This window comes from Parasteatoda tepidariorum, chromosome 5 (genome assembly GCF_043381705.1).
Source record: "Parasteatoda tepidariorum isolate YZ-2023 chromosome 5, CAS_Ptep_4.0, whole genome shotgun sequence".
In the NCBI taxonomy this organism is placed as follows: Eukaryota; Metazoa; Arthropoda; class Arachnida; order Araneae; family Theridiidae; genus Parasteatoda; species Parasteatoda tepidariorum.
In genome coordinates this window covers 4,627,192-4,641,637 of record NC_092208.1, presented here as the reverse complement: position 1 = coordinate 4,641,637, position 14,446 = coordinate 4,627,192, and the positions used below count along the sequence as shown (strand labels likewise).

The 14,446-nt window shown below is 34.6% G+C and overlaps 1 long non-coding RNA gene across 1 annotated transcript in view; it reads right to left on the bottom strand.

Annotated features, from left to right (window-relative positions):
* LOC139425561 (uncharacterized) overlaps positions 1-5,733 on the bottom strand; it is a 103,174-nt gene extending 97,441 nt beyond the window's left edge. The window contains exon 1 of the long non-coding RNA XR_011636777.1: positions 5,619-5,733. This is a non-coding gene — a long non-coding RNA (uncharacterized lncRNA). The remainder of the gene's footprint in view (positions 1-5,618) is intronic.
* Positions 5,734-14,446: the final 8,713 nt, after the last annotated feature.

Below are 14,446 nucleotides of genomic sequence, written 5' to 3'. Positions count from 1 at the left end.
TGCACTGTAATGTGCTGCCACCTACACTCTGTGATTGATTATTTCACTTTGACGTCGAAAGTAGGTGGTGGTCACATTAATGTGACTGGACTGTGTATATTTGTCACATTTACACTTTGTGAAACGCAACAATTTACTCTTTTATTCAAATCTAATTTTTTAATTTTCTTAGACCTTTATTTCTTTTTTTTATATGGCTGTTTAATGTATACTAACTTTCTGTTCGCCCTTCCTTGATGGTCAACGTGGTCATTGCTTCTTCCTGTGGGGAGAGATACCCCTCTATACCCGCCTTTCTTTTTATTCATTTTTTTAAGGGGGGCTTACTTAACCAATCCCTTTCATTTGATTTTTAAACTCTCCCCTCTTTAAATTTAATTGTCTATCTCTTTTCTGGGCCTTAACCCGTTAACGAATTTTTTTTAAGATGCTTTAACACACATTTACATTCTCTCTCGTGCATGCCTATTCAAGGTACCCTCTGGAATACCTGTCAAAAAGTACCTCTAATTGGTACCCTCTGCCTCTTTATCCGAAATGAGGACTTATGTCCGTATCAAAGGGATTTAATTTTTTTACATCCTCTTATCTTAGCCTTTAATTTTTAATTAAATCCACAAACCGTAATTAATTTCTATAAATTTTGAATATCTACATTTATGCTTATAGTTTCCTTTAACAATAAAGACCCTTTCAAATTTAAGCTTTCTTTCTATATTTATCTTTTTCGCCAGTTAGATTTTTCTTTCTCTTATATTTTACTTTTATGCATGACACTTTGTTTTAAATTCTCTTGTCACCCATTTCTAATGTTACAANTTTTTTTTTTTTTTTTTTTTTTTTTTTTTTTTTTTTTTTTTTTTGAATAAATGTTCGACTTAATTTAAAGATGCGTGAATTTATTTGTCTCCATTTGTTAATAGCTGTTGTTTTTCATTCTTCCTGTATGTGGTGAATACTTTTAATTATTGTTATGGGTGTTTTTTTTTAGAAACATCTCTAAATTGCGTTAACTGATACATTTATATTCGGATATAGCATGTCAAAGTCTTATTTATCTTTTACTCTTTGATTTACTTAATTTTATTTTTCACCCTTTTTCCCAAATTTGCGATACCAATTTTTTCCAATTTATTTAAATCTTACACTTTGTGACCCTTAATTTAATTACTATTGATCCTATTTTCGGTCTTAATTTGTTTACATATGAAATTCTATAATTGCATGTTTTTTCACTCAATGACTATATCCAAACACAAGTACATATTGCAACCTATTATCTATTATAATATGTAAATAAACTTACTAAATTTGCACCATATATAAATCAATTTAATATTAAATGGCACAATATTTTTTTTTAAATTCTTATCAAAAATGAAGCACGGGCAATAATTACTTTTTCAACTAATCTGACAAACAATTAACCTCTTGAGAAAGAGGCTAAGGTCTGAGACTATATTTGGCGATATTTCTTTAAAGGAATAATTCCATTTTAAAATCCTCATAATATTGTCACTGCAATTAAATACATTGGAATTGACAGTCAATTGGTATTGATAGTACTTGAATATACTATACTAAAATGTTCGTGATGTTTAAAAAAAAGCTATCTAAGGTTAAAAGCTTATGGGTCATTATAACGGATTTCAACAAACAGTTTGCATAGTTTTAAAATTAAAATGAAACGTTCTAAATAATTAATCGTGGCCGTGTTAAGATTAAAATAGTTATAACAGGAAAAAGACACTAATAACTTGTAAAAGCTAGAAAATAATTTTAAAGCTAGAAAATCTTTTTGCTGAGCTTTGAAATTTTGTTGCTAAAGAAATATGATAGAATGACACGTATAGAAAAGGGGGTGCATAGCTCAGGAACCATTAAAAAATTACATTGATAATGCTTAGTTTTCAAGGAAAAAAATCCTTAAGTGTTGCGATTTTAATCATCTTGCAAGGTACAATCACTTCATTAAATTGAAATACACGTTCTGGTCGATTTTCTTTCGTCTTCAACGCAGTTGTTGCATATAACTAATGAGTCAAATAAAGTAAATTTGAAACTTTTTTTTCCAAATCATCTGTGGATTATAGTTTGCAATAATTTGAAATAAAAAAATCTCTTTTTTTTAATTCCTAGCAAAATTGTCAAAAAGGGATACGAAATTATTTCAAAAAGAGCGATTTTTATACAAAAAGAAGACAGAAATAAATTAAATTTATGAGTTTCTTTCCCTCACACTAATGTTAGAAATTTCAAAATCGAGTATCTTTATGAATGTTTTTAAACTATAACTACTTTTCTAAGATTTAAAAAAAAATCCATTAATTCTTTTATTCAATGGTATATGCAACACTTAATTTGCTTAACATTTAAAACTTTCAGACTTACAATTATTTAAATTTTTTAAAAAAACTTTCAAAAAATTTTAAAGGTTACTTTTTGAACTAGCAAGTTGTTCAAAACTTTAATAATCTGACAATGAAACAGATCTCAAAGTAGTACATAATAATGACAAGTTTATCTTTTTGAGAGATACACTGTTCAGGTTGTTGTATTTCACCCAACTATACAGTGAAGTGGACAACATCTATTCCTTCGAAATTGTTGAATCTTCTCCAAACACGAATTTAAAACAAGCAAATAATTTACTTCAAAGTCGTTGCAACTTGTGCCGACACGAATTGTAAATTGTTCAATAATTTCCGTTGAGGTCGTTGCAAATTGTCCCGATAAGAATAGTAAATTATTAAATCATTCCTCTCGATGTCATTGTAACTTGTCCTAACTTGAAATGCAGACTATTCAATCATTTTCTTCAAGTTTGTATACTCCCTAGTAACAGTTATACACTTGCCCTAGTTGAACTTGGCTCCACATGGATCATATATGAACATGTTCCTAAGGACCAAAATAGGGATGTCTAGATTTTGTAATATAGGTCCTATGCAGTGATAATATCGGCCTATATTGTTGGCTGAATAATGATTGTAAAATATCGGGTGAATCTCACAATTCGATATAGGGACCATATCGGAAAAATATCAGCCCTTTGAACCCTTATTGAACCCAGATTCGTGAGTATTGGTACCATGAGGACCCGCGTTATTTTGTTGCTAGGGTTATTAAAAAATAAGAATTGACGGATATGACATTTCGTTTGTATAGTTTTGATAACTTGGGATAAAACGAATTTGTAAACATGACATTTAGAATTAGCAAGTTGTTTAACTTTGAAACACCTGAGAAAGAAACAAATCCCATAGTACAAGACAATGACAAGTATATCCTTTAATATATATATATCCACACTCATTAATGCGTCTACAACAGAAGGTTTAATTCGCAGAAACAACTTAAAAGTTAAGTTAGATGGCCTCATTACGTATACCTCTAAGAAGATCTTTCGCTACAAGAGGATAGACTCGGAGAAATAAAATTAAGTTTCAGAATAATTTGCATGAAAGTTATGAGAATGAATAAAAATCAAGAACGTAATAAACTGGTGCGGTTGAAACTAAGAAATGGAGCTCTTTATTAAAATTGAATCGTCCATCCGTGGTTGGTTCGATCGACGTTAGAGATGGAATCGGAATTCGTGTAATTGCGATCGGAAACTGTAAAACTGTGAGTAATGATATTCATTGCACCATTCATTGCACCTAGATTTCATATTGTTTACAAAATAAAAAACTTTCTACGAAGCAAATTCTTTTGCATACAAGTTGCTTCTTACTCATTAATATATATATTTGCCACATTTACACTTTGTGAAACGCAACAATTTACTCTTTTATTCAAATCTAATTTTTTAATTTTCTTAGACCTTTATTTCTTTTTTTTTATATGGCTGTTTAATGTATACTAACTTTCTGTTCGCTCTTTCTTGATGGTCAACGTGGTCATTGCTTCTTCTTGTGGGGAGAGATACCCCTCTATACCCGCCTTTCTTTTCATTCATTTTTTTAAGGGGGGCTTACTTAACCAATCCCTTTCATTTGATTTTTAAACTCTCCCCTCTTTAAATTTAATTGTCTATCTCTTTTCTGGGCCTTAACCCGTTAACGAATTTTTTTTAAGATGCTTTAACACACATTTACATTCTCTCTCGTGCATGCCTATTCAAGGTACCCTCTGGAATACNCATGCATAACCATTACATCAATTGCTTCGAAGAAGCTGTAACTTGTCGAAACAAGAGTTTTAAACTATTAATTCATTCATTTCGAAAGCATTGCAACTTATACGAATTGTTAACTTTTAAATCATTTCTTTCGAGGTCAGGGTAACTTGTTCCAACATGAGTTCTAAACTATTCAATCATTTCCTTCAATCGTGTTTAACAAAAATATTAATTAAAATAACGAAACTTAAGTCTTCATAGAATGAAGGATAAAAATTTTAAAAAAATTGTGATCTCCAAAAGGCGGTCACAGGTTACCCATTGGCAAAATGGTTGCTGTCAAATTTTTTTTACCCTCTTTATTTGTGATATTCACCTGAATTAGTATGGAAAACCATCCAGTTTGAACTGAAGGTTAGAATTTCTGATTCATAATTAAGACAATGAAAACAAAAATTTCGTTCAAATTATTTTTCATTCACAACTAAAGAAGTATTTATGGGATCTCTCTGATCCCATATCTCAGAAATAAACTCAACAACTTAATGCAAAAAAGAATTATCAAACAGCAGCGGTCGCCATAGCAACGCATGCCATGACTACGCATGCGCTCTGTTTACTATTACTCTTGAACACAGTTGAAAAGCGTGATGACGTTCAAATAAGATGCGCGCGCCGTCAAACATAAAACAACATCCATTTTGCCCATGAGTAAAGCATGGTTGTAACAATTTATTAAAACTTGAATTTCAATACATTAAAAAATTTTCACTGTTCAAGTTTGCAGTGTGTCGAAACATGAATCTCAAAAGTTAAATGCATTTTAATATAGTGGATACCAGATCTCGCCAACAACTTTCTTCGTCTACAGAAAATTTATGGAGTGGGCCTGATATTATCTATTGAAAATCACACACTTGTGCAAGGAGGTCATTACTCGCCAAATCTTTATGACGCCAAAGGCGAGAAGAGTCTCAAAATAGAAAACTGATTTACATCGTTTTTGAGGGAATCGAAACAGCGGTGTTTGGAATATCGGTTAAATGCATACTGGGCAGAGGCCCTTGATCATAAGACGTCAGTGTAGGGTATACCAGGCAAATGTAAAACGGGCAGTGGCCCTTAACTAGACCTTTTTTTTTCTGAGGGTGATGTATCCTGTCTTGATTCGAAATTTAAATCTCACCAACACTAAAGTTTAGCAATTGATTTATATCTCTGGTTTTTTTCACGTGAAATATTTAATTTCTTTTCGAAAAACGAAACTTAACAATATAAAATCTAATTGCCTACTTTTGAGCCCAAAAGCAAGTTCAGTTTGTAAGCTCGGCTGCCAGTTCAGTGTTGAAAGTTCAGTTTTTACAATATTTATGAAGAAAAAGAAAGTAATTGTAAGGCTGATAACTAAGATCTGATGCGTGTAGAATAATGCATTTTTTATCAACTTATTTCAATTATCACAAAAGACGAATGACGAAATAAAATTTTGACTTACGTCAAAATCCAGAAACATCACAGGCATCCTCAACTCGTACCTTGCTTTCCATCTAGATTTTTGAAAGAACCATTGTAGTCTAAGACACTGCATCTCTCAGTCATCAGCCTGAGTATCTAACCTACATAAAAGAAATTTTTTTTATAACCGTCGAACAGATTTACGACAGCTAATTTAGAAATCCGTCACCTTGTAATTTTGATCCCAATCCAGAATACAAGGCAGTTCCTTGATCAATAAACCCAGAGGTATTGATTTGTTATGGAAGCATGGAGGACTTTGTGACCCAACAGATTTAACAGGAATCAGCCACCATTTTACTACACAAGTAGTCCTCTGCAGGCAGGGATGGAACTTACGATCGCTTCAACATGGGCCCAATGCCCTAGCAACCTGGCCATCTCAGCTTTTATAAAAACATTTTATTTTTATTTTATAAATGTTTTTAAACAGCCGACCCAATTTTTGGGTTTTCGGCTACTAATGTTAAACTCCGTAGTTTTGTCATTTTGAACCCAATCCAGAAGACAAAGGAACTCCCGCATCGAGTATTGGGAGAAATTTTGCATTCGTGGAGGATTTTTTAATGGAACTAACCCGCACTAACGGTACATGGAGAGGGAGACACGAGAACCTCCCACGGTTAGTCTGACGGCTCAAACTCATGATCCGTTTACCACTGAGGATATTTTAAGTCAGCATTGTGGTCGGTGCAAGCCGGAAGTTGAATTCGTATTAACAAGTCATCGCTGGGATCCGAACTCGGTTCACCTCATTGGAAGGCGAACCCCTGAGCCATTGCTGCTCATAAATAAATTTTGAGAAAACTTCAAAATAGAAAATTCAACAAACTATTACACAATAACAGTCTGTTCCTTAAACACTACCAGTACTCAAAACTGGCGTCCTCAATACTCGTACCAAAAATGTATATATATCACGATAACGATATTTTAACGAAACATTTTAGTAAAAACCATGTCTTATTGTCAATATTTTATAATTATCGACAATATTTCTATCATATTAACAAAAAAGGTATAAAACGATAATTTTTAAAAAAATACGTTTTTTTTCCTTCTTTGTTTAGCGAAATATTTAACTTCCGTTTCTTTGGCTCGCTGTACTTAGTAAAATGTCTCGTGCAAGTTATAAAGATTTTTTATCTTACAGCCACAAGTTTAAACAACGGTATATACGTCGGGTAAGTGGATCAAATGATGTTATAAACTGAGTTTGACGAAAAATAATGATAAACAATCAGTTTAACATTGCTAGGGTATTGACTGCGGTTAAGCTTACTGGTAGACTTAACACTCGGGAAGATCCGACTATAGTTGTTGAAAAATGAGTAATGGCTAGCTTATACTCATTCTTTAAAATTCGAAGGAAGTTTGGGTACCGATTTGACAATTCCAGCATTCTTTAAACTTATTACATCACTTCCCAGATAGCAAAATAAACTATTTTCCCTTAGCAAAAACCTTTCATTGTAAGCCTAAAAAGGTTTGTAATGAGGTTTACGTGTAAACCTCTCTTCTAACCTTAAAACAAGATCTGTAACAATCTGCTCAATTCTATATACATCAGCCTAATCCAAAACCTTGGAAAACAACCTTCTATATAAAAACCTTACATTGACTTGGGGTAATCAAGCGTGTAAAAATCCTTTCATAAAGCTAGTCTCAAGGTGAAAATAATCTTAAATCTGGGTCATTGTAAGGTTTCTTTTCGCAAAGTCTTGTATACTCAGCTAAAATCCACCTTGTCGTGAAAATTTAATGGACAATGCATTTTGATTCTATAACTAGTGAGAACACTTCTTTTAATTTTATTTTGTAATACTCTCTATGAATTATTCAATGTACAATTACTTTTATTTTAAACTAATTAAATGTCCCTTCATATAAAACTATACACATTCCTTTAAAAAAAATAGAAATCTTAAGGAATTTTTTTTCTTTGCATGTGTTACCGGCAAAGTATGAAACGCCGGCATTCTATAGAATGCCTAGACATTGTATATAATGCCGGATGTTTTTAGGCAAGGTATGAAATATGAAAAGCATTACATACTTTCCCTAGGCATTGTATAGAATAATAAATGCTATTTAGGCAAAGTATGGAGAAAAAAAACGTCCTGATGAGGTTATTATGTAAATGATGCGCATTTCTCAAAAATAAAAATGTTATTCATAATGAGAGTGAAATTAAAAAAAATTAATTCAAAATGCGTAAAGAAAAATGGAAATTTTACATAATTTATGCCTTTCTTACTAAGGGAAACAAAATTTTCGTATAAATTCTCCACATTTAAGTCACAATTATTTTCAGTTTCGAAACAAATATTGCACAAAATATCAATTTCAACACCATGGCCACAGAAGATTTTATACTTTGCCGGTTTCTTATTATGCATTCTGTAGGATGCCTAGGAAATGTGTGAAATATAAATCATTTCATACATTGCTGGCTAGTTTTAGGCATTATATACAATGCCTAGGCATTCTATAGAATGTCGGATTTCTAATGCCGAATGAATGCCGGATTCCGGTAATATATATAGTGCTTACCAATATTTTTTGAGTGCTTAAAAAGTACTTAAAAGGTGCTTATTTTTTGCTACGCACCCTGTGTTATTTCTAACAATTGATAAATTCGGCATATCAGTCAAAACATTTTTTTAAATAANCAATCAATGGTAAACGGATTTGAGAAACTGCGGATATAATTGTCTTATAATTATGAGAAACAATTACTTAATTCACTTAACATTTTAAATGCAGAGACCTTGAAACTGATTCTACAGAATAATTCAGCATTTCTTTTACGTGTTATAAAACAACTTCAATGTCTAAAGTAAACGAAGACAAAAACACAATGATAATTAAATTAAGACATTAGCATGAAACTTAAAAATATCTGACTTACTTGAAAAAAGAATATCCTAATACAAAATTTGAACACAAAAAGAAAACACACACCACTAAGTTTACAAACAACGCAACCACCAGTTCACATGATTTAACAAATCCGTTAAAATGACAGGCAAGGAAAAAAATTAACGTAAGAGGGAAATTCTTGGTGACGTCATTATAAAGCAACCTATCAGAGCCTATTGGCTTGAGAACACTCACCAGAAATGATTGTAGTTGTTGTAGTTCATTTACGTCGCACTTGAGCTGCACAATGGGCTATTAATGACGGTCTGGGAAACATCCCTGAGGATGATCCGAAAACATGCCATCACAATTTTGATCCTCTGAAGAGGGAATGGCATCCCCGCTTTGGTAGCCCAACGACCTGCACGTGAAGTCGAGACTTTACAGTAGAACAGTTTAACGAGGACCCATACCGCACACCCTTGGTCCCTATGCAGACTGATCCAAATGGTCACCCACCCGCACACTGACCGCAGCCAGTGATGATTGACTTCGGTGATCTGCTGGGAACCGTGTCTTAACGATCAGTCCACTGCGGGACTCTCACCAGAAAGGAAAGTTTACTGAAGACATAAAATCCTTTTAGATGGGAAACATTCTAGATCAGGTGGCCTAGTGGTCAGCGAGTCTGACTGTGAAGCCAATGGTTGCGGGTTCGAATTTCGCTAAGGGCATGGATGTTTTTCTCTCTCTATGTTGTTCTCTGTAGTGTGAATGTGGCCCACTCTATAAATGGGTTATAGTTGTTGTAGTTCATTTACGTCGCACTAGAGCAACACAATGGGCTATTGGCGACGGTCTGGGAAACATCCCTGAGGATGATCCGAAGACGTGCCGTCACAATTTCGATCCTCTGCTGGGGGGATGGTACCTCCGCTTCTGTAGTCCGACGACCTGCAAGCGAAGTCGAGCACTTTACGGATGAAGAGTTTAAAGAGGACCCATACCGCACACCCTCGATCTCTACGCAGGCTGATCCAAGTGGTCACCCACCCGCACACTGATCGCAACCAGTGATGCTTGACTTCTGTGATCTGTTGGGAACCGTGTCTTAACGATCTATCCACTGCGTGACCCTTTTTAGATGGGAAACATTCTAGATCGTTTGCCGGCCAGGTTACCTAGCTGTCAGCGTGCCTGGCTGAGAAGATAATGAATGCGGGTTCGAATCTCGCTTAGGGCATGGATGTTTTTCTCTGCGGTATGAATGTGGCCCACCCTATAAACGGGTATCTGTGGCGTGGATAATGTGGTGACCTAGGTTCACAGGTGCCCACGGGGTAACGATAAATTAACAATAATTCCGGCATCTTCCGATGTGAAAAACAAAAGTTTAGGCCTGCTCGAAAAGAAGCACAAATAAATAAATAAATAAAAAACATTCTACAGATCGAGCATACAATTGCAAACAATATTTTGCTATCTTAGGATTTATTCTTTCTGCTTCCAAACGCAAGTTTTCCGCTAATTTTTATCAAATTCATACTTTAACTAGAGCTAAAACTGAATTAAAAATTTTTTTTGGAGATTTAGAATTATATTTTAACCAATAAAAATCGTAGCTTCTAATTCCAGTCACAAAATATTGTTCATAAAAATTGAAAGAAAAAATTTGTGTTCAATTTTTTTTTACTTAAAACCATCACATTATATAAAGTGATTTTATTCAGATAACACCAATCTTTGTCTTGATCTGGAATATTCCAGATCGATTTCAATCCCGGCTTTGAACAACCGAGCCATTTCGGATTGGCGAAAATCAATGTTCGACACCGTAACCTAATAATTTTGAACCGAACACAGATGACAAGGGAACATCTAGATCATAGGCTTCCAACGTGGTTGATAAAGTGTTTTAAGGAAAGACAGATTATCAGTGCTACGAATTTTTAGACCATCTTTAAAAAAAACTATAGATGAAATTATTATTGAGAACACGTTCATAAATTATTTTGATTTTGTATTCAGAGAAATTTTTATATCACTAACTCAGCATATTATGCAGCAGTCATTATTTTTTTTAATCACTTGTTCGAGATTTTTGCTTTCATAAAAACTGTTTTTGAGAAAAGAAAGAATATTTACAAACAATTCAACCAATTATTAAAACATTATTGAAAAAATTAGATTTTTCTCAAAACATTTCTTCGCGGTTTTTGCCCACTCTTAACGCTTAGCTTTTTTTGTTACTAGATGAATGCAATGTGAAGTGATAAGTAAAGATTGTATCAGATTTTTTTTCTAATTTTGACTTTCTTTTACTATTTTGGTCCCCCGGTGAACTGATCGTTAAGACACGGTTCCCAGTAGAACACCGAAGTCAAGCATCACTGGCTGAGGTTACTGTACGGGTGGGTGACCACTTCGATCAGTCTATGATGAGACAGAAAGTGTGCAGTATCGGTCCTCGTTAAGCTGCTCCGCCATAAAGTGCTCGACTTCACTCTCAGGGGTTCCATCCCCTCTGCAGAGGATCAAAATTGCGATGGCATGTCTTCGGATCATCCTCAGGTATGTTTCCCAAATCGTCTCCAATAGTCCATTGCGCAGCTCTAGTGCGACGTAAATAATGTACTTACTTACTTACCCACGGTTAGCCAGATGACAAAGATTTTCTAACCCTTGATCAGTCGACTATTAATAAGAATACGTTGCGTCAGTAATGTGATGACGAAACAAAAGCGGTGATGCGAATCGACCGGCAACTGCCGGGATTCAAACCTGATATTTTTTCGAATTTTTTTTTTATATCCGTCTTTGATCAACCGACCTAATTTTGGGTTTGCGACTACCAATGTTCAACTACGTATCCTTGTCATTTTTAACCCAATCCAGAAGACAAGGAAATTCCTGGATCAGTGACCCAAGAGGTATTGATTTGTTATGGGACATGGAGGACTCTGCGACTCGACAGATTCAACGTGCATCCGTCATCACTTATTACACAGGTCTTCGGTCGGCCTGGATCGAACCCAAGAACCCTTAGACATGGGCCTAGTGCCCTACCAACCAGGCTATCCCGGCCCGAACCTGATATTTGTCGTTAGCAAGCGAAAGTCCACCCCTCTATTTCAAACTCATTAAATTTATTTGAATGTAGAATAAATATTACTCGAGAAGGATAATTCGAATGGACATCGTAGATTATACAATTCTTAATAATTAAGAGATCTTAAGTTTTGTAAAGTTGGAACAGTACTCCTTTTAAGTCCATATACTTTATAAAGAAGGGAGTCCAAATGACGTCCGTAACGAAATGAAACCCTTCTATATAATTATGCCTTAAAAGATATGACCCACTAATTGTAGGACATATATATTCCCTATTCAGGGAGAAGGAAGTTTTAATTCCAGCACTCAAAATCTCTCAACAAATCTTAATTACACCGTTTCTAGTTCGCAGAATGAGCTCGAGTCGAAATTGTTTCATCTTTTAATTAGAAAGTAGATACAATCATCTTTTGATCTAATTAGTAACAGTATCAAAATGTATAGTAAATGTATTAATTTATTACCTTACTTCATTTAAAAAGGTTAAAGCTTCTCAATGTAATTTAAGTAGTGTATTTAAAATTGGTTATCCTTAAAAAGTATGCAAAAAAAAATTATAAGTTAATAATAAAAAGAAGATAAAAATACTTCAAATTATTATTAAGTAAATACATTAAAAATACCTGCTGGTGAAAAGAAAAAAAAAAAGTATTCTGAAAAAAATATCAAACAGCAACAAATCGCCATAGCAACGCCTGCAATGACGACGCATGCGCACTGTTTACTATTACTCTTGAACACAGTTGAAAAGCGTGATGACGTAAAAATAAGGTGGGCACACCATCAAACCCAAACATAACCCATTTTGCCATTGAGTAAAAAGAAGAAAGTGTGATGATAATGTATTACGAATATTTTTAACTTTTCAGAGGACAAAAGTTTTGATCTACATTTATATAACGTTTAATCTGCCATTAACTATTTAGTAAATATACAGTAAGAAAACGTAAAATCAAAACTCTTATTAATTTTAATACAGGGTGACAATTGGTGAACTATAAGAAATATAACAAAATTTATTTAAAAAACTGCTGAGTGTACAAACTTTATTCAACATGTTAACAATCCGGGATAGCCTGGTTGGTAGGTCTCTGAGCCCATGTCCAAGAGTTCCGGCTAGCACCGACTTAAAATATCCTAAGTGGTAAACGGATCATGAGTTAGTCTCCTTGCCATCAGGCTAATCATGGGAGGTTTTCGCGATTTTCCTCTAAATGTAATGCAAATGCTGGTTAGTTCCTACAAAACGTCTTTCACGAGGGCAAAATTTCTCCCAATACTTGATCCAGGAGTTCCCTTGTCTTCTGGGTTGGGTTTAATATTACAAGACTACGTAATTGAACATTAGTAGCCGTAAACCCAAAATTGGGTAAACTGTTCAAAGTCGGTTATGAAATGAAAATGAAATGTTTTTATAAGGGCCGGGATAGCCTGGTTGCTAGGGCACTGGGTTCATGTCCAAGAGGTCGTGGGTTCGATCCCTTCCTGTCGAAGATTCCCCGTGTAGTAAATGGGGACTGATGCACGTTACATCTGACAAGACTCAAAGTCCTCCATGTTCCCATAACAAATGATACCTGATCCAGGAGTTTCCTTGTCTTCTGGATTGGTTCAAAATGACAAGGCTACTGAGTTGAACATTAGTAGTCGTAAACCCAAAATTGGGTTGGTTGTTCAGAAAATACAGACATATAGGTCACGGACATTAGGTTAGGACTAAAAAAAATACAGACATTTAGGTCACGACATGTTCGCAAACGAATTCTGCACGACCCGCTGAAATGTCGGAACATCGTTCCTGTCGGTAACCTCCTGACTGGCAATCCTCAGCTCAGGGTAATTTGCTCAGCTCCAAATTCCAGTCCAACGGTCTGTTATTGCTCGTATAGTAGGCCCTCACGAGCGCTATATGCTCGAGCATGCTCTACCGTGACATTTTCACTTGTAAATGGCAGACAACAACAAGTTGCATACGCTCACTAATTCCAGTCATGCTCTCCTGTCATCCACGAAGTTTGAATTTCATCACTCACACCGCTCAGAAGTTTTAGTTCGTATAGTTCAATAATTGTCCCCTTGGGCAACTATTTCATTGTTTTCAACTTGGTGAACAAACTAAGTAAATCGGAACTTGACGAACACTTAATATCTTATTAGTCGGTATTTTAAATTTTTATACACAATAATACAAAGGAAACTTTCAATTAGATGGGTAATTCCAATCACACCCGTAAATTAATTATATTTTATTTTTATAACCGTCGTTGAACAGCCGACCCAATTTTTGGGTTTACAACTACTAATGTCCAATTCCTTACCCTTGTAGTTTTGAACCTCATCCAGAAGACAAGGGAACTCCTGAATCAAGTATTGAGAGAAATTTTGCCTTCGTGGAGGACTTTTTGATAAAATTAATCCGAATTTGCATTACATGGAGAGGAAGACCACGAGAACCTCTTATGGTTACCTGACGGTAAGGGGACTCTAACCTATGATCCGTCTTCCACAGAGGATATTTCACGTTAGCACTGTGCTCGGTGCAAGCCGGATGCGGTATTCGTATCGACCAGCTGTTGCCGGGATTCGAACCCGGTTCACCTCATTGGAAGGCGAGTGCTCTATCCCTAGAGCTATGGCGGCTCTAATTGTAAATTAAATATGCTAATTTTTCTCTTTATTATGGGGTTATGATGAACTTATAGCAAGTATTTATAACATACCTTCTTAAATCAGTCGCAAATCTCATCGAACATCATTAAAATTTTTATGTATTTTTAAATGAAAACAAATTCTGAAATATAAAATAATTTTCCCTCCCCGTAAAAAATAAAGAAC